Source organism: Vicugna pacos, chromosome 6 (assembly GCF_048564905.1).
Source record: "Vicugna pacos chromosome 6, VicPac4, whole genome shotgun sequence".
Classification (NCBI taxonomy): domain Eukaryota; kingdom Metazoa; phylum Chordata; class Mammalia; order Artiodactyla; family Camelidae; genus Vicugna; species Vicugna pacos.
Genome location: NC_132992.1, coordinates 50,896,820 through 50,917,500, shown reverse-complemented (window position 1 = coordinate 50,917,500; position 20,681 = coordinate 50,896,820). Strand labels below are relative to the sequence as shown.

The following is a 20,681-nucleotide window of genomic DNA, read 5'->3' as shown; positions in this document are numbered from 1 at the left end:
GGAGTTTGGTGGTGTAAGGACTGGGACCAGGTTTACTAACATAATGCCCAGTTCCCAAGGTCACTCTCTCAGGCTTAGTCTCAGAACACAAGGCTGGTATCATCTCAGGCCAGCTCTAGCTACCTTTCCCTTATATGTCTGGAATGCAGCTCACCATTCTTTGATTCCTTCTAAGGACTCAGTTCATTTTTTGCATGTTTATTAGGTTATTTATTCAAGAGGTGTTTAGAGATTTACTCATTTCCCTGTAAGCACAAGAATGCATTGAAATGTAGTTTTTACGAAGAATCTATAAAGATTTTTTTCCCTCATGGGTTACTTATGTTGATTTTAAAGATACTCTTTATGTCTGGTTTTACTACAATAGATCTATGTGTAATTTTATTTTATCTAGCTCCAGATTATGTGTGCTTCTCAAACCTTAGGATTCATGCTATTTATCAATTTTCAAAAATTCATAGTTATTTATCCTTTCCCCTACTGTATCTATCCTATTTTAATCTATCACCTTTTTCCCATCTTTTTTTCTCTCTTAAGCTTGCTCCAGTCTATGTAAAATCCTCAGCTCTGTCTTTCTGTTTGTTAATGGTCTCTTGGAAAGTGTTTTACCTGCTTTTTAAGCATTGTGTCAGAGCCTACAAATTTTTTCCTCAATATTTATATTCTTCTTTGCAGTAATGCAATTTTTAGTTGGGTAACTATCCACCCAACATTTTCCAGGCTCCATTCCAACTACCTATGGCCAGATCAATGGGATATAAGTAAAACTGATGTGTACAATTTCTTAATAGATTAATTAATTGATGTGTTACAACTTCACAGTCTTAAACTAAAAGGAGCAGGCCTCCCATTCTTCTTTACCATTCAGGTATGGTGGGGTGCAGACATGATGGCAAGATGTGGAGCAGCCATTCTGGACACATATATAAAAGCTTACTGGATGTTACAAAAAGAAATCTGGTTTGCTGACAATGTAGAAATGCCTTATCAGTCACAGGGACCCTGAATTGCTTGCATTTAGAAAGAGAAATAAATTTCTATCTTATTTGAACTACTGTCTACTTGGAAGTTCGTTACAGCCTCCTATATCTTGTTCAGAGAATTTACCTAACTATTAGAAGGTTTTTCTTTATTTAATGTATTGTTTACTTTTACAAACTTCTACTTGGCCTCCTTCCAAATGTATCTGCTTTTTTATGCCATCTTATCTTTTATAGTAATTGCTTTCTTCTTTCCTACTTCATTCAATTTTAAGCTACTTATTTTATAGTCTCTGTGTCAGTCAAGACTTTGATCTGAAAACAAAATCACCAGATTTGTGTATAATGGGGGATTTATTATAGGGATTTGCCCTTATATATTTGTGAGAGCTGGTTAAACAATTGTTCTGAGGCTGTTTCTGTGTCTGGTGCTGAACCTGAAGTCATCAGGACAAGAGATGGGGAGGAAAAGATGGGTGTGAAACTGCAGAAGCAAGGACTACCTAGTACCTGCAAGAATAAGCCAGACTCGATCAGGACAGATTGGAATTCAGGTCAGTCTTTCACCACTTCCAAGTATCCAAATACAAAGGTGGGCCAATCTGCAGAAAGTGCTGATATTAACCAAAACACACCTTATTCAGAAGTCAGAGAGGCTTAAAGGGGAATCTGGCACATGTGGCATTAGTCTAGGCCCAGCTACTATCCCACCTCAACCGGGCAAGACAGCAGAGTCACAGCAACCTGCATGAGTGGCAGCAGTGCCTTGTGCCCAGCACTGACTTCCTGAGGAGAAAAAGAATGCAATTCCTTCACTCTATCCTCCCAAATCCCATACAAAATATTTCTCATGGCTCTCACTAACACAGAACTATGCTGGGAGGGGATTCTGGGAAACATAATTTGAACTTTGTTAATTTGGCATATTACAAATCTACCACAGATTCCAAGTAGCCAACCTCCAAGATTTCCCCAATAGTCATTGCCTCCTGGTATTCACACCCTGTGTAACCCCCTCCCACATCTAATAGAACTAATCCATGTAACCAGTAGGATGTTGCAGAAGTGATGGTGTGTGATTTACAAGGGTAGGTCACTAAAGATATTACAGCCTCCTCTTTGGTATTTTAGCATCTCCTTCTGGGGGCAGCTGGCTACCACCTTGTGAAGAGACTCAAGCTGCTTTGTAGAAAAGAACATATGGAGAAGAGCTGAAGCTTCCTGCCAACAGGAGCACCAGCCTGCCAGCTGTGTGAGTAAGCCACCTTGTAAGCAGCTCCTATAGCCCCAATCAGACTGCTCTGGTCTAAACATTTGTGTCCTCTCTATACTCATATGTTAAAAACCTAGTGCCTAAGGTGATGACATTAGGAGGTGGAGCATTTGGGAGGTGGTTAGGTCATGACAATGGAACCCTTATGAATGGGACTAGTGCCTTCATAAAGAGGCCTCACAGGGATCCGTTGCCCTTTCCACTGTGTGAGGATACAGGGAGAAGGGGCAGCATAGGAAGTGGGTCCTCACCAAACACCATATATGCTGGTACCATAATCTTGAACTTCCTAGCCTCCAGAACTGTAAAAAATAAATTCTTTTATTTATAAACCACTCAGTCTACGGCATTTTTTGCAGTAGCCAGAACAGACTAAGACACAAGTCTTCAGCTAGTTCTACCTAGTCAGCCCTCAAGTCTTCCAGCTGATACTACAAACAATGTGGAAGCAGAGCAAACCACCTGCTCTGTACACTGAGTTTGTGACCCATAGAAACTATGAGATAATATGATTTACGTAGTTTAAGCTACTAGGCAACAGTTAAAGAACACAATCTTAAGTTCTTCATACTGCTTCAAATGGATTATTTCTTCTCACGCTTTACAATTTTTGTATTTTGAACTCATTTCGGAGGGGCTTGATCTGCAATGACACCAGATGGTTTGGTTTGAGAATTTACTACCAGAGTTTGCATTTGTTTCTGTCGGGTGAGTGCCGGGAGTCACTGATCTGAGTAAATTTGGCATTGGTACTTTTAGCTTGAGGATTTCTAGATCATATGGGTTCTATAAATTTGAATCCCAAATTTACATGAGGTGAGCCATCCATTGTCTTAGTTGGTATTCCTCTGAAAGCATTACTTGATACAATGACTTGTGTATAGGTGTCACTGTTGGGGGGGGGTGATCCCAAGAAGTCAGAATGAGAAAGTGAAGACAGTAAGGCAGGGAAGGATGTAATGCCAATAAAGGGCATGCTCCCGAGCTAGAGTCATGCTTGGAGGCAAGTGGGGCTCAACCTTCCTTGAGGTTTCCTGCGACACAATGTAGATGTTCCTCAGAATCTTACTTTTGAAGGGATGGAGTTGAAAAATGTTTTTCCTGGCTCCCATCTTCCATTGACTGAGGATTGTCCAGCAGGTGTTAACGGGCTTCAGAAAAAAGGTTCAGGGTGGAGGGCAGTAATTTGAGATGGGAAGTCTGCTAAGTTCATGGAGACTGTCCACCACCACTGGAGCAGAAACTGAAGACGGACCAGAAGAATATGATAATGATATATATTTGGGGCCTCAGTGGCATCTGCTGCACATATGGTTTCAAATTCTAAAGGGGATATTTTTTACTCTCCATCCAGAGGCCAAGTCACAGCACAAAAGTTTTTGGATTATCTTACTGTGCCAGTGGGAAGATTGTTTTTTAGTTCCATCACTTCACTGAAAACTGATCATTCTGTGGTCCCCAACTTTACAGGGAAGAGTCCGTTGCAACTCATTACCAGGATCCCTACTTCATTTTCTATTCTGATATGAACACTAGAACCAAACTACTAAATTATGTTCCCTTATTCCCGGACGGTAAAGCTACAGCATCAGCTCATAAATTTACCACTCTAATATTCCATCTCATCATCAATCTGAACCATAGAAGTTTCCTTTACTTTACTAAAAGTTCAGCTCTACATTTATAGTATTTGCTTTTCAGTGTTTTTATCCAGTATTTTAGGTATTTTACAATAGAAAGGTACAGTATGTCTAGCCAAACATGTTAGCAAAATGGAAACCCCTGGTCTTCTCTGCTTGATTGTAGTATGGAAATTGTCTGAGGAAAGAAATGTTAGCCTGCCTGACATTGATTTCTAATCATTCCCCAAAGATGAAGAAGGCATTTTGGGTAGAAAGATCCTAATAGTATCCTTAAAATATAATTTTGGACATAATGAGTCTGGGGGGAGGATGAGTGGGTGGGAGCGGCATGCAGGACAAAGCCATTTGTTTTGGCAGCAAAAGTAATTCCCTAATCTTTAGCCTAAGATCGAAACCACACTTAATTTAAGGCTACACAGAAGTAGAGCATTACAGTGATCATCTAAATAATTCATGCCAAAATAAGACATAAGTATGTTTTGCATAAATTATGTAGCTATTTCAGGATACTGTTTATTTTTAGGGAGTATTGGCATAGGGTTAAAATTGCCTCATCACCCTAAATTTCTAAAATTGTAGTCTAAATATATTGTTCTATTTTACATCCTTCTATCAGGAGATAAGCTAAGAAAGCATCTACCCTTCTCCACTTCATTTTATACTTGCCCAAGCTTCTCAGCAAGAGTCCATCTTCCCCTTCTCCTTCTGGAGCTAAGGAAGCTTAGGTCTCTTTACTGTCTCTGACAGGTTATCTCATCTAAATTGTTGATCACAGTTGAGGCTCTCCTTTGATCCTATAAGCTGATGCAAATCGACATACCAAGATTTTTCTGCATCCCCTTGATTCTATAAACTGATGCAAATTGACATACAAAGATTTTTCTGCATCCCCTTGATTCTATAAACTAATGCAAATCTACTTACGAAGATTTTTCTAGTTCTTACTCTTGCTTCTAAAGAAGCCCTAATGTTCGAAAACGGCTAGTGGGTCCCAAGACTGATTGTGCATTAACTATCAGCCCAGGAAAGCTTTTAAAAAAATAGATTCTCCACCCCTAACAGGAAATAGAGTGTACAAGGATGTGGCTCAAGTACTGATAATTTTAACAAACCTTTTACATATAAATTCATTTTAGTCCTGATCCTCAGATTAGCAGTGAGAATCACTAAATTAGAATAGGTGATCTATTGTCTTTTGTCCTCCAGTATTTAGACAAAATCAGGTAAATGTTCTAAAATTAGAGCTCCTTCTGGGGGCTTCGTGTATCTTGGTATAATGTATTCTTTTTCCTTTTTGAGTGAAAGCAAGTTTATTTAGAAAGATACGCATTCCATAGACAGAATGCAGTCCATCTCCGAAGGGAGAGCAGCTGGTATAATGCATTCTTGAATGAACAAGGGAACTATGGTTTAGAGGAAAGAAATCAAAATACTAGTTCCCAAAAAGGGTCCAATCATTAAAGAAAAATAGATTGTTTAGAAGAAAATAGGGCATCTTTAGACAGAGTTGCTAATTTGCTATTTTATTTATTTCTACAATGGTAAGACTGTAAGAATATTATCTTAAATTAGACAAAAGTATAAGGAAATACTTCCCCAGGGTAAAAGATTAGGTAGTATGTCCAGTCATTTTTGTTTGAGAAAACTGGTTTTGTATGTGAGCACAACCTATGTATATTATTTTAGAATTAAAAGGTGACATATTTTGCCTTCACTTTTAATACAATTGCTATACATCAGCTGCACGTGTTTAAAGTTAAAATTGGATGTCTTAAAAATTGAGATATATTTGACATACAATACTATGTAAGTTTAAGGTGTACAACATATTGATTCAATACATTTATATTCTAATACAATTCCTCAGAGAAAGATATAATAAATGCAGATCTAGAAACCAGGAAATCTCACTTAAACATACACATTAATAAGTTTGAAAGGGGGACAGTGGAGGGAAAGCTGATAGTATTAGCACTATTAGTGTCTCGACAGGTATTAATTTAATAGCTGGATAGAAATCTAGGAACATCCATGTTGGGTTAATCTATGAGAAGACTCTGGGGAAAGCAAGGCAAGGAAATGTGGAAGGGCTGACAGACATGGATTTTAGAAGGAGCTTTGAAAGAACATTATAGATTTTAAAAGGATCAGTAAGATTTTTGTTACTCTCCTCCCTTAGTAAAGGGGGAGGGAAAAACTGAGTAATCCTCAGAAGTTCCTCGTGGTCTGGTTGTTTAAACTATGATATTCACAAAATTGCACAGACATGTTCAAATCCACGAGTAATTTGCAAAGTATTGTAGTATTTCCTTACTTCATGTGTGGCATAACAAGATTATTTTGAACTAGGAATATTCAACATTATGAATATGGCATTAATTATAGATTCATATAACCATCTTTATTATGTTTCAATCTTATATAGACACACTTTAGAAATAGAATGTTATTTTTTATTTAAACAAATCTGAGCTGATGGGTTCATAAAACAAAATCTCTTCATCTGCATAATTATCTGATATCCACTACAATTATTTCCTATTAAACGGAAAGGAGGCTGTATAATGTGATTGCTCCATTATAACTAAAAACTTCTTATGCTGCAAATATTCAACATATTTCATGCCATTAAAGTTTTCCCTGTCTTTAATTTTTCTTTGTCTTCATATCCCATATAACCATTTCAACTGTAATAATTCTTTTTCCCCCAACATGGTTTTTCTCATTTGAAGTCATATAGAAATCTAAACAATATTGAAAAATATAAGAAAGAATATTAAGTATATAAATATGACAAGTAATGTTAAAATCACCAAAAATCTCACACGACAGAAGCAAAGTTTTTAACAATTTCTCCCTCTCTCTCTCTCTCTCTCTCTCTATATATATATATATACTGTTCAGAGTCAAACTCCTTTTGAATAACTTAGCCTTAGTGCCAGTCTAACTAAAAATGTGGATGTCTCTCTTTACAGTAATTTTCTTCTTAGAGCCTCTTGAATTTCCCTTCAGTCAAGCACATGTCATTACAATTCAAAATATCAAATATAATTTAATACATTTGAACATGTACTGGGATGCAAAGGAGTATCTGTGCCCAGGTCCAAAAGTCTTCTTACCTTTGCAGAAGCACAGAGACAGATGAGGGGTCTCCACACTTACTCGGCAGAACCGCAGTCACTTAATCCCACCAATGCAGAGCATGTCTAAACTGTGCCTGGGCAGTGTGAGGAGGACCGCAGGGACATGCCAGCACTGGAATCAATGTCCTCTCCTCCACTGCCCATCTCCCTCCATTACCAACAATCTCTAAATATAAGTGTCTTGGAGAATCTTTAATGACTTTGAGAGCAAATACATTTGTCGGTTGCAAATTTGAATCCTACATTTAACAAGTATTTTCCTGAAAAAAATCACAGTGGAACAATATTCATTTTCTTTTACCATTCCTGAACAATAATTTTGAACATCAAAAAAAGCAGCTTTCTGTTTTGTTCTCTAATTATAACCTGAAAGCCACTTTTCCCTAAGGATGTTTATTTTCTTAAGGAAATAAACTGAAGGGATCTTCCTCTTTAGCTATTCACATACAATCTGCTATTTAATTTATGTTGAATTCACGAGGAGTTAGCCAATGTGTTATAACATAGTCTGCTGTTAATAGGGAATGGCAATTCTGTTTAATGATCATTAAATAGCTTTATTGCCAAAATGTATTATCAATACACATTATTAAATTTGCATGGAATATGAAACGCACATTGCATTAATCATCTCTTTTTCATCTTCCCAATATTTTCCCTCTGCACCATTGCACACAAGTGATGCCTTCAGAGATCTGGTTGCAAAGTTACTACCTACTTTGAAGCGCATGTCCACCACAGCTTGGTGAGCACAGCATTACTCAGTTCCCTCACGCCTCTTGTTCCAGACGTTAATCACAGAGGATGAGAAAGCAGATTATGTGTTTTTTTTCCTCTCTGGAAAATTTAAATTCAGACAGAAAACCAATGCCAACATTGTGCATTATCCTCCCAACTAACAGGGAAGGCTAATAACTAAATATAATTTATAAAGTGAATTGATTCTGCCCTGAGCATAACTGCTTTCAAGTTGCAGGAACCTATTTCCAAAATATAGAGTCAAAACAAAATGAAGTTGAAGTACTAATTTCTTTCTTTTTCCTGTTGCATGATTGCTACTCTGTTAGAATTCTTGGTATTTTTTCCCCCTGAGCTGTCATACTTCCATAAAATGAAAGCAAATACGATTCAATCGTAAGAATAAGCACAACCACAGAGGGTGGCTAGAATGATGTAACAGGAGTGACATGGAGATATGATTTAAGAAAAAAAAAACTTACTTGCTTTTAAGCAGTCATTGCAGAATGTATTAGCAAACGATGACAGCTTTCCAATCCTTTTCATGGTTTCCATTATAAACTTTATCTGAGCTCTCCAACACTCTCAGTAGTCCTTTCCAGTTATTGTGACTCGGTGTATTTCTTTATTATGGCACAGAGGTTTGAATGTATACCATTCTTTATTTTTTTCCTAAAATATAAAAATGTAATGATAAAGTTACCTTAAAATTCTTTTTAAGAAAATGATAAATAGAAAGGTTGAGAAACATATCCTTTGAGAATCTGAACCTGAAATCTTAGGTTAAAAAAAGTCTAAAATTGATTGCTGGAAAATGGAGAATTATGAGATATTGCTCAGTCTGTGTGTGTGTGTGTTACATAAAACTGTTTACAAATTTGCTTTCATTTCATTTTCATATTTCCATTAAAATGAAGTATTTTCCCAGAAGACTCTGTAGTTTGCTAGGAACTCATAAAATTAGAGGCTAGAAGAACTAAAAAAGAAATGAAGAAAATCACTTTAGTTCCTCTTTATTACCTATAACAGCATCACATAATAGTGATGGAACAGTAGCTCTCATTTTGATCTTTTGAAGTCCTATATGTGTACTGTATTTCACCTTTAGCCATCATAGTTGTGTTTGCTAAGGATTCATTATATTCTTTTGAGCAAATATATACAATAATTTGACTTAAATGTTATTTTACTTGTATTCAACTCTTATTGTCTTTAGTGATATTCTAAAGCCAAAATGGGAAGCATATCTCTGGGTCAACTGGTGCTCAAACGATAGTATAAAAAATATTAGGCACATTTGGGCATGAAGTATATATAACTCAGTGATTATTATTGTATTTCAGATTGCAGTACCCCTTTTTGTGCATATGGTATCTCGTAACTTATAAATATTGTGAATGTTCTTATACATAGGTAGCTTGCTTAATTGCCATTTTAGACCACAGACAAAGATATATTTCTAAAAAACTAAAATTTGTCTCCTTAGTTCTTTAGCAACTTAGTTCCATAAAATAATGGAGAAAAAAGAATATGTCACTACACACACACACACACAGATACACATATGACTAAGCTGTCTCAATTTGGGCACTCCACACATGCTTTGTAACTTTCTATCTGGTTGTAAATAATTGACTGATATATTGAGATGAACTGTAATTCAATAATCAGATACCTTTTATTTGCCCATGCCTGCTTTGTTTCTAATTGGTACCCACAGAGTGAAATCTGGCCCCAGCAACTAACTACTGTCTTGAAAGCACGCCCCAGTGCCTGCTGCAAAATCTCTCCTCGTTTAACACATGCCTTTGTGTTATCAGGTCTGCTGTACTTTCCTCTGCCTATTTTAGGGATATGCTTGTTGTCTACAGATTGATCTGGCCAACCCTAGCAGCTGAGGTTCCACCTAGAGCTTATGGTTCTTCCCCCCCAGAGATATGCCCTAGATTTCTGTGAGATACTCAGATTACATTTGCTAATTTACTTCCCTGGAGGTGGTGAGAATTCTGTCTAGACCAGTTTTAGTGACTTCTACTCTATACTTTTTACTCTCTTGCCAATTGAACCTTGATTCTGAAGGAATGTTTGTTAGTTAGTTTGTTTGTTGAACTGTGATATGCCAGTCACTGTAATCTCTTATTTTACAAAGGTGTTTGCCAGAGCAGACCAAGTAATAATGAGTGTCTGAGTCCTGTGGTTCTAAATTATAATTTATTTTGGAAAAAAAGCTGTTTTGAAGGTATCATCCTATTGCAGAAAAGTACTTAGATACTGTTGGGCTTTGTCTCCATGTTGTACTTCTCCAATTTAAATATAACCACCTTCAAGGAAGAGACCATAGCAGACAAGGATGAAAAGCATATAGCTCTGGATTGGGTCAAATGGGACAGCAGATTCCAGCTCACATTAGAGGGTACTTTTTAACAGCCAGACCTACTCCAAATGGAATGAGATTAACTCAAGAACAAGTGAGTGAGCTTGAAGATATTAAAATATAGATAAGCCAGTCAGTGAATGGTGATGCTACATGCGAGTCTTCAGATATCAGAGCTGGCATGGTTTAGGATACGATCTCCAAGATAATTCCCAACCCTCTGATTTTATAATATTGTGCAATAGTAAAAGCGTAACCAAGGTTATAAACCCAACTCTTTCCACGTGCCATAGGCCCTTGCATAATTTGCTAAACTTTTCTTATCCTCAGTACTCTCATGTGTAAAAATAATAATGCTTTCTTTCAGGCTATAGTGAAGGTTAAAGAGAAAGTTTGTAAACTTCTCAGACACTTTATTTGTAGGTAGTGTTATAATTTCATTATAACTGCTGTTAAAAGTATTTGATAAGACTTTAAAGGCCACCTATTTCAAACACTCCTTCAAGTGATTAAATTTTCTTTACAAACTATTGTTTTATTCTTCTTAATGTTGTCACTCTAATGCCCCTGGTTATTCTGGGATAAAATATAGTAAGACTGTCTTCTCTTGTGCTCAAAATATAACATAAATGTGTATATTTTTAGAAACCATGTACCATTATTGACTAATTTTAAGATTTCTGCAAACTAGGATTTCAAAGACTTTTAAAATATTCTCTGCTGCTAAAATCCAGCTGTCTTATCTTCCATAGGCAGGTTTTTTTTTATTTTAACCCAAATTTATTTGATTTTATCTTGTTAAATCTATAACCAGCATAATAAATAAAATAAATTATTAATCCAAACTATTGATTAAAGGTGTTGAACAAGATATATGTAAACACAAAGCTCATGGTGGCAGCCTCTCTCCAATTTGAAAAATGAATCATTCATTAAATGTCTTTGAGTGAAATCTACTAACCATTTGTTAAATATTCATATTTTGAGCTAGCACAGAGTGAGCATATTTGTTATATGAGTAAAAAGTAAGGATGCTGAACTTTTGGATAAAGAATTTGAGGTATGATCACTGAATGATTACAAATGCACACTTCATAGTTCAGCACAACACTCTGGTTTAACCACTTATTCTTACAGTAATAGTTATGAGAAAAGGATGCTGTTCATCATGAAGAGAATGGTTTTACCATTTGTATAACTGTAATAAAAGCTTCATGTAAGACAACTAACTTGTATAAAAAGATGTCTATAAAATAATATCAAGAATAAAAGTTTTCACCAGCACAAAAGGATTAAAAAATATAGAGAAGACCGTCCATATGGTGTACAAAACAGCCTACAAGTTAACTCTAGCGCTGATATTGGAAATACTGGGAACGTCAGCTGTCCACCCTTGAGTAAGATAATAGGCATGAGAACAATGGTTAACATTTGAATTTAGATAAATAGACTAGTTCTGAAAACATCATGAGCTTGTAGAATATTTCTACAGAACATCATGCTTCACATTTTGAGTGATAAACATTCATTCTCCTTTAAGAGAAGTAAAGCAAAGCATTTCTGAAGAAAACAGTTGTCAGGATGAAAACATAGGTATCTGGACCTATGCAAAAATCTATGTCAAAATCCAACGAGAAAAATTGAAGTTGTCTGATGCCCGAAAGGATATACGCTTTAAAATCACAAGTGAAGCCAAAAGAGTTTATTTCCTCTGCATTAATGATGATCTTTATGCATAATTCATTTCACAAGATCAAAATGTCAATCAAGCTTACAATTTAGAAACTCCATTATTTCTAAAATTCAGGATGGTAATTTTTACCATCTTTGAATCTGTTTTTAAAAGAATATGACAGAGGCTTTGAATATAATTTCAGAGAAAACATTTAAAATGTTTAGAACAACATTATTCCATAAATGTATTTATGTATAACTACATGTATTTAATTTATTCTTGTTTCCTTTTCCAAAAAGATTTTAAATGCAGGAGAAGCATATTTTGAAGAAGTTGATAGCCTTTCAAAGAGACTAGTACCTTAAAAAGCAGTTATTTCTTCATTGTACAAGCGTCTGGACAGTTTATTTTAAAAATTATTGGCATTAATTCTCAAATGTATATGAATTACTTTAAATATGACTTTAAGACAGTAAACACCATAAAGAGAAACAATTTTATGGTTGAATTAATGTGTACCCACTCTTTTTTTCTTATTATATAGATTAATTAACATTCTCAGTAATTTGCTTGCTATTATATTATTATGAAATTTTAAAAGTGTTTATGTCACCTAAAAATTATGGGGCTTCAGTAACAGTTCATCTTTATTTAAATAATTCCTGAAATAGAATTAAATGTTTTAATGGACTTCTGCAAAATTAGCTGTTAATAATCTATTTTTAACTATAAGTAAAAGGGTTTTATTTTCCATTTTATTTTTTAATAACCCACAAAACAGACAAAAATTTTAACATAGTAATTATTCATCTGGCATTTCATTTTAAATTCCATTTTATAGGAACTGGCCATTTTATTCTGATAGGCTATTAACATTAGGGCAGATAAATTGAGTTTTATTAATAAATGTGTATATCTCCATGAAAATAGGGTGGATTAAGGAAGAAAGCATTATGACTTGTATATGTGATATTTTTATGCAATAGTTCCAAGTAAACTATTTTATAACCAAAGTGTTTTAAACTGCTCTACTTTGTTGTCTCTTTTTTTTTAACCATGTAAGTCACCATATAGTAGAATGGGACACAGAAAAGTGTTTGAATATCAAAGCTGACTTGTCTTGAAATCATACATTATTGTGTTAATTGTTTTATTTTAATAGTCAACAAGATTATATTTTTAATTCATTCAACAAGTCTTATTATTATCTACTAAGTGCCAGGCATGATTTAGGATCGGGAGATACCCCAGTGAATAAAACATTTTAAATCATTCTTGTCTTCAATCTTACATTCTACTGTGTATGTTTAGTTAAATGGGCTGGAGGTGAATGTCAACTTCCTTGTACACGACAGATGTGTTGGTGCTGCTTGACAGCTCCAACTTCTTGATGCAGCCTTTCTTGCCTCTACTTCTTTACCAAATTCCTTCATGCTTCTTCACTTCTTTTTTACCTACTTGATGTTAGTCTCCTTTGTTAACCCTTCTTTATAGAACATAGGAAAGAACTCGTTAACAACTTGTAAACAATAAAGCATTAATGAGTGGTGGCATTTCATGGATACCTGTTTTATTCCCCCTAAACAGACAAGTTTTACAATTAAGGTTAGAATTCCTGAGGCTCTCGCCTCCTCTTTCTGTACTTGTCACTCTTTCCATAGGCAAATGCTTCCATGTCCCTGCTTCATTTCCCCTCTGTACTATGACTTTAAAATGCCTATCTTCATTCCAGACCTCTCCTCTGGGTTCCAGATTCATATGTCCAAATATTTATATCTTGGATATCTAAAAAGTGTCTTAAGATGACTTAAGATGTCTTAAAATAATGAAGGTGTCTCCTAGTACCTTTCAGTCTGTTGTCATGAGTACCTCTTTAGCCAAAGCTACCATCATCTCTCACCAAGAATCTTTCTCCAGACTCCTAATTCATCTCCCTCCATCCATTTTGGCCTCACTCACTGCTTTGTTTTCCACAAATTATAAGATGCAGAATGATATTTTCAAAATGCAGATATAATCATGTCACCTTAGTGTTAGAAAACCATCAACAGCTTCACACCACTTTTGGGATAAAGACCAAAATCCTTAACTTGGCGTGCAAGGCTTTGCATTCTCTGTTGCCTGTCAAATTCTCAAGACTTACCATCACTTCCTCATTATCTTAGCTTGAAACACTCTACTTTCTTTCAGAGTCTTAAACTCAATACTTTCTATTCACTTCAAGACCTTTGCTCAGGCCTCCTCTGCAGCTTGGAACACTCGTCCCTTCCCCAAACCCACTCCTGTCCCTTCCAATGCCCCTATTCCCAGTTAACCCTAACTCCTCTTGGCATAAGGAAAAATATCTCTTGAGCCTTCATTCTAAGCTAGCACTTTAACATACACTTTAAGAGGACAACATGACTTTCCTCTGGAGCACTTATGCAGGTGTAAATTATATGTTCACCAATGTGATTATTAGTTTAATACGTGCCTTCTGAACCAGACTGTAAGCTCCACAAGGGCAGAGACCTCCTCTGGAGTGTATCTAAGCAATGAATCCCTAACATTGTCTACAAATATTTTTACTTAAATTATAGGCAGATGTCATGGAAACTACTTTGTATTATTAGCCCTCACAGCAACTGTAATAGTGTATTGGCATGAAACAGATTTTTGCTCTTTGAAACTGGGCTACACCAGAGTGATGTTTTCATCACAATTCATTCCCATAGAAACTGGTGGATTTCCTTTATTCCTCTCCGTGAAAAAAAAAAAAAAACATTTGTTTCCTGTTTTGTAGATTTATATATTTCCTGAGCCTTTCAAAATGAGATAGCCACATAGGGTGATTTGAATCGTGCTCAGCAATTCTTAAAATTTAGGTAGGCAACACTATAATGAACAATTCATAAACAACAGGCAGGTGGCTCTTGATGACAGTCCACAGGATGCAACCAGAACAGCTATCGTGGTGCCTCAGAACAGGCAGAATACAGTACTAGCTTCCATGACACTGGACAGTCTACAGACATCTTAACTTTGCTTAATTCTCTGATTTGAGAAAAAGTGTGCAGAGAAACCTCTCAGTGCTAACTCTGTCTATCTACACAGTCGTTCACTTTCAGTAGTCTTATTGCCGGTCCTACTGACCATGCAATCCTTCTTGCTTCCTCCCAGGCTAGATGGCGCTCCCCTACTCTCTTTGGGGTCAGTGTGGTCCTGGTCTTTTTCTATACTAATTTCCAATCTATCAGTACTCTGACTTCCTTATTTCCAGGGCATTATTTCCTCTAATCAAATACTTGCTTTAATCAAAAGTTTTGACTTTCTCAGACTCATAGATATAGTACTCAAATGTATGGTTTTGGGGGTGGGAAGGGATAAATGGGGAATTCAAGATGTGAAAATACTAACTACTATATGTAAAATAGATTTAAAAAACAATTTCTTCTGTATATCACAGGGAACTATATTCAATATCCTGTAATAACCTATAATGAAAAAGAATATGAAAACAAATATGTATGTATATGTATGACTGAAACATTATGCTGTACACCAGAAATTGACACATTATAACTGACTATCCTTCAATTAAAAAAAAAAAAGAACATTTACAGGAACACAGAAGTCAGCAAAATTTCAGTTTGCTGACATGGCATCCTAGATAGGTGAGACTCTATCTTAGCCCTAGAAAGTTATCCCAACAATATTAACAAAATGAAACTATTTTTTTTTAAAAAAAAGAAAAGACAACTTTTTTCAATTAAAAAAATCATATACTATGCAGCTTCAGCCAAGGTACGTAAACAATCTTAAGTGTCCACGGAGAGATGAATGGATAAAGAAAATGTGGTGAGGTGACATATACAATAGAATACTATTCAGCCATAAGAAAGATGGAAATTCTGCCTTTTGCAACAACATGAATGGACCTTGAAAGCTTTATGCTAAGCGAAGTAAGTCAGAGAGAGAAAGACAAATATTCTATGTTCTCACCTATATATGATATCTAAACAAAGTCAAACTCACAGAAATGGAGTTTAGAATGATGGTTGCCAGGAGCTGGGGGAAATGCTGGTCAAAGGGTAAAAACTTACAGCTATAAGATGCATAAGTTCTGGGGATCTAATGTACCACATGGTGACTATAATTACCAATACTGTATTATATATTGAAAGTTAAGGGGGTAGATCTGAAATGTTACCACCACAAAAATTTTTAAAGTAATTATGCGAGGGGACGGAGTGATAACTGACCTTATTGTGGTAATCATTTTGCAACATATACGTGTATCAAATCACCATCGTTGTATACCTTAAACTTACATGTCATATGTCAATAATATCTCAATAAAGCTGGAAAAAAGTTTTGACTTTCAGGATGACTGTACTGATCTGACTTTCAGAGACTTTTTGGAATTATGAAACAAAACATTGACTGGATCTTTCTTGTCGCATTTCTGCCATAACAATTTTACTCTCCTGCAGATGTTGCATCTCTGATTGCACAGAGAAAGAAAAGTGAAGACCCAAGTATTTACAGTATATCATCTCCCTTTGCATTAACTCAGCACCCACTTTATCCCAGGGGACTGAGACACGCATCTCAGGAATTTCCTCTCAAATAGTTTGTCCTCTTTCACTCCCAGGGTCAACCTCAAGGAAACAGTTGGGGGAATCACTTGGAAAGTAAAAGCAGCCAACCTGCACTTGCTGCTAGTGTCACACTTATAGTATGAATAAAAGGAATATATTAAAAGAATACACTTCCAAAGAGAAATCTAAAGACCATTTAAGTTACCATAAAGAGAAATAACTTTAATCACCAAGAACATCCTAATTAGATTAGGAGGTGATGTGTTTTATGATTTTTTTGTATTAGCTTCATTTTAGGTTTCATTTTATGTTTCTGCCTTTGCTTTTTCGTATTTTTTCCCTGTCTCATCTATTTTTAACTTATGCTATTGAAAATCTTCTGTATTACTGTAAATTGTAAATTCCCTTTATGTTATCTTTGGAACAAGATAGTATATAAATAAGTAGGCCTTTGATACATACATAGGTTAGCTCAGAGAAAGTTAAAGATACCCACGTGTGTGCTAAGAGTAAAGTAGCAAATCAGTAGCAAGTCTAATCTGACACATCTTTGGTACTTTACCCAAGTAATTATTGTCCCTTGGTATGCATTCAAAGCAGTTGTTAACAAATTCACGTGGGCTGGAAGACATGAAATGAGTTAAGAAGGAATGTCTCCACACTGGGAACATGGCAGCATTGCTGCTGAGTGTAAGTGTATGGATGGGAGTGTGGGTCATAGAGAAAGTGAAGACAATGTTGACATACAATAATTAACAAAAGAGACATCAATGTAGGAAATATATACAAAATATAAAATGGGATTCCCAAACTGTCGGCCAGATGGATGAACAGAATTAGAATAAGTAGAGAAAAAAAAAGAAAAAGAAAAACCAAGTAAAGAGAAGACTAAAATCTCTATTTCTACATACTGAATTAAATGGTGGGAAATAGAACACAGGGTTAAAAGAAGACAAATTAATAATAATTGAAAATATTATAAAGTGTCTTAGCTCAGACTGCTATGACAAAATACTCTAGGCTGGGTGACTTAAATGACAGATATTTATTTCTCATAGTTCTGGAGGTTGGGAAGTCCAAGATCAAGGCACTGAGAGGTTCAGTTCTTGGTGAAGGCCCTCCTCCTGGCTTACAGAAGGCCACCTTCTCACTGTATTCTCACATGGTGAAGAAAGGAAGCTCTCTTCCTTTCCTTATAATGGCACTAATTCCATGATGGGGTTCTCCCTACATGATCTCATCTAAACCTAATTACTTTTCAAAGGCCCCACAGCCTAATACCATTACATGGGGAGCTGGTGATTCAACATATGGATTTTGAGGGGACACAAGCTTTCAGTCCATAACAGAGCATGTTGTTAGAAAATGGGGGAAAGAAAATACAGTCAAGGAGAGATGCCTACAGGACACATGGAGAAAAGAGCATGAGGGGGAAATACCAAAACCAGGTAAGATCTTATAGGATACTGACTGTATATATTCTTACAGGATCAAAGGCCTGAGAACACCGTGAAGTCTTTCAGCTGACAAAGAGTTCAAGAATGAGAACAGTATTTTCCAATCTAGACTTTGAGAGGGCATCAGAAACTTCCTTCAGCAATAATAATTCCTCTGCAGTGATGCAAGAAGTAGCCAAACTGAACCAAATCTATGACTATGAAAGAAATTTAGCAACACACTGAAGGAATTTAGAAATGGAGAGACTTACTCTTCATTGAGTAACACCTCTATGCCAAATTCTGTGCTAGATACTCTGCTTGTGTTCTCTCATCCAAGGCGGCAAATATTGTAGCAACAATAAGAGGGTGGGAAAAAAACAAAGACGTTTCTCAACTAGGAGACCAGAAGTGTCACAATCAAGAAGCGTTCTGATCATTTAAAAGAAATTGCCAAACAAATACGGTTGAGGGTTTATAAAACAGCTGGACTCCTCAAAATTGTTCAGGCCGTGAAAGACAAGGATAGACTGAGGAACGGTTCCAAATTAAAGGCAACCAAAGGAACACAATCGCTAACAGTAACAGATTGTTACATGGAAGTTAAATAACACCGGAGTTTTCTAGATTACATGATCCTGATATTTTTCAACATTTTAGAATTTGTAGTTTGTCATTTCTTTTTATTTCTAGATAAACACTTGGCCATGCTTTTTGTTCCGTAATACTGTATTCTTTTTCTTCTATGGCACCTGTGTATGTGCTTCAAGCCTCACAAGGTTTTAATCTTAGAGAAAAGAAATAAAAGAAAGTGAAAGGAAAAAGGTTTTATAGGGTAGGCATGAGCCCAGGTAAAGAAAAGAAGTGTTCATGTAAAATATGCAGGTATCTTCTGGCTGAAGTGGATCCAGACCGTCAGATGGATATATGTAAATCCTAATCTTGAAGATCGATACAAGTTACCTAAATGATCAGTTAATATGCACAGTAAATGTGCATGTACAAGAAAAACTTCCTTGCCTATTTAATTACAATTATAAGCAATTTTACAGTATGACTGGCCTTTTCACTGAAGTAGAATGAATCTTTAAGACTATAGGACTGTTTAAACTGTGACAGAGAAGAACTAATTTAAGGAACGCAGAAGTTAAAAATGAACAACTGTAAAGCTGGATTACCCTAGATATTTGCATTTAATTTTCCAGGCTCCTTTCTCATCCTATTCATCTGGTTTTAGGCAATTCTGTGATGACAATGTGAGCATCTAAATTTACAGGCCCAAGGCAAAAGTCTAGGCACCTAATTGTTTAAAAAACTAAAAGTTCCCTTTAGTGGGCACCACTGTAAGGTTTTCTCTTCTAAACAAGTAATCACGAGAAGACCTGGCTTTCTTCAAATGTCAGCTATTTTTTTAAACGTCAGCACACAGGGTCTTTCACCTTTTTGATTTTAATATTACTCAGTAACATTTTGTCCCTTGGATTCTCAAGCTGTTTCTTGGTTCTGTTGTCCTCAAAACCAGGCATTATTTATTACTCACGGCAAAGCCCATGAACAATTCCCAGGACATAAAAAGAGAATCCGGGTAATAAAACAAAGTCTAACCTTTTTTTTCTCCTTTGTGCTTTCTTTAGTTTCACTTGCTCCTAGGGGGATGCATGCAGAGACCTCATGCCTGGCCCTTCGGACCCCAGCTCCTAGCGCAAAACCGCTGCGCCAACACCTCAGCTCAGGGGCGCGTGCGTGTGCCGCCCAGGACACAACTCAAGATGGCGGCGGGCCGCGTGGAGAGAAGCCGCGCGAGCCCAGCGATCTGGAGCCTGAGCGGCACCGGCTTTGCCAGCCTCGCGAGATCTCCACCTTCGCGCCAGAACTCCACCTTCGCGCCAGAAGGCGAGATGCGTGCAGAGCAGCCCCACCCACAGCCTGTCAGGAGGGCCCATGCTCTGGAGCCCAGAGCTCGCACCTCTCCGATTCTTTTATCAAAGAATAAGCTTTCCTTTCCTTTGCTTCTCAACAAAACCTCCTCTTGTTCTGTCGGCGCAAGCGACACCAGACAGAAGGACGTTCGTTGGGGACAGACTCCAGAGGGTCACAAACAGCTACAGGACCTATAAAAATAGGTATGTAGTAGATTTTATTCAGTTGTTTATTTGTATACAGACTTCTGTATTCCATATAAGTACATAAATATTTTGAGTGTCAGTAGCCACTACAGTGCTTAAAAATGACATGTAAACCCACCCCACCCCCCAAAATTCTCACATGACATTGTGTATCAGCGGCCGGTAGGGGTGTTCAAAAGATCTGAGTATATAGTTTCTTAGCAACAGTCACTCATTATCTTAAATACATGGCGCTAAACTTTAATCAGCCACTCCATGAATGTTGTCTGGTTTAAAGAATGTCTTGTTCCTGGTTTTTTTCCCCCTGAGTAAATAAGATACCAACAAGGTTTTAGTTACACTTATCTGTGACATCAGCCATCAAACTCACCAACAAACTGTGACAGTGAAGCAAGAGATGAGCCTTTAGAAAAGAGCATTAAAAGCCTGTCAAAGTTCCATTAAGCACTGATTCCTCTGGGAGGGCTGCCTTCTTAGCATCCTCTCCCTGACATTGATTAGAAGCATGGGATCTAAGGGCAGCTCACTGTTAGCCCCAGAATTGCACTCTGGAAGGAGATACACAGCATCTGGCTGGATTTCTGACAGAAATTCTTTAAAGCGGGGCCAGAAAGAGAGGTTCTGTATCTTATTTCTGTGGCCATCACACTGTTAATTTTTAATCTGGTGCAAAGATCTGATTAGTCAATGAACATATTTTGTTGATAAAAGTT

General features: G+C 36.5%; 1 long non-coding RNA gene across 2 annotated transcripts in view; it reads right to left on the bottom strand.

Annotated features, from left to right (window-relative positions):
• Positions 1 to 19,592, bottom strand: part of LOC116280961 (uncharacterized) — a 151,194-nt gene extending 131,602 nt beyond the window's left edge. For both annotated transcript variants that reach the window (XR_004190364.2, XR_012073584.1), the window contains exons 1-2: positions 19,448 to 19,592; positions 8,260 to 8,449 (exon numbers count right to left, since the gene is read on the bottom strand). This is a non-coding gene — a long non-coding RNA (uncharacterized lncRNA). The remainder of the gene's footprint in view (positions 1 to 8,259; positions 8,450 to 19,447) is intronic.
• Between the last annotated feature and the right edge of the window lie 1,089 nt (positions 19,593 to 20,681).